Raw genomic sequence first — 998 nt, 5'->3', positions numbered from 1 at the left:
CTTTGAACTGAAGCCTGCTTTGATACATTTGGTGCAGAAGGATTAGTTTGTTGTAACCAGTGCAGAGGACCCTTACTTGCACATAGAGAACTTCCTATTGTTGAGTGATACTGTGAAGATAAATGGTGTCACAAGAGATGCAATTCTGTTGAGACTATTCACTCATTCACTGACGGATGATGCAAGGAGATGGCTGCAATCATTGCCACAAGGAAGTATAACAACTTGGGATGATCTGCAGACCAAGTTCTTGCAGAGGTTTTTCTCAGCATCCAAGAGGGCCAAGTTGAAGGATGAGATTACAAGCTTTAAGCAGAAACAGTCAGAATCCATTTATGAGGCTTGGGAGAGATTTAAGACTTTGTTGAGGAAATGTCCACAGCATGGAATTGAGGTATGGCAACAAGCAGCAATCTTCCTGCAAGGAATGACCACTAACACTAGAACTTTAGTGCATGCCACTGCTGGTGGATCATTGACTACCAAGACCCCTCAAGAAGCCTTGGATATCTTTGAGTCATTAGCATCTCAAGAATTTGATAATGCCCCAGTGGCTGACAGAAGGACAGGAGTCATCAGGTTGGATGGGTATGATGCTCTGTTGGCAAGGAATGATCAACTGATGCAGACGCAGAGACAACAGCAGCAACAATTAGATACCCTTATTAAGCAACTCTCTTCACAAAAGGTAGCCTCTGTGGAAACCAAATGTGTATGTGCCATCTGTGGCAATGGCCATGTGACAGAGGAGTGTGATTATGGGGGATCACCAGAACAAGCAGAGGTGAATGGAGTGTGGTATGATCAGAATAATCAAATGAACTACAACAATCAGGGAAAGAATGTTTATATGCCACCATGGAAAAACAAGAATCAACACCCATGATTCAGCTATAGTTCCAACCATCAATTGAATCTACCATTACATCCTCCACCACCACATATGAAGGAGCAGTCAAGTGATCCTGCTGCATGGGAGAAAGCGTTTGCTCAGTTAT

The 998-nt window shown here is 43.2% G+C and overlaps 1 non-coding gene across 1 annotated transcript; it reads right to left on the bottom strand.

Annotated features, from left to right (window-relative positions):
* Positions 1–283: 283 nt before the first annotated feature.
* Positions 284–390, bottom strand: LOC133295759 (small nucleolar RNA R71). The gene has a single exon (XR_009749408.1). It is a non-coding gene; the product is annotated as a small nucleolar RNA R71 (small nucleolar RNA).
* Between the last annotated feature and the right edge of the window lie 608 nt (positions 391–998).

The sequence above is a fragment of the Gastrolobium bilobum genome, unplaced genomic scaffold (genome assembly GCF_033153095.1).
Source record: "Gastrolobium bilobum isolate Gb01-03AN ecotype WA unplaced genomic scaffold, APGP_CSIRO_Gbil_v1 utg57217, whole genome shotgun sequence".
Lineage (NCBI taxonomy): Eukaryota > Viridiplantae > Streptophyta > Magnoliopsida > Fabales > Fabaceae > Gastrolobium > Gastrolobium bilobum.
The sequence above is the reverse complement of the archived record's forward strand: the minus strand, read 5'-3'. Positions and strand labels throughout refer to the sequence as shown.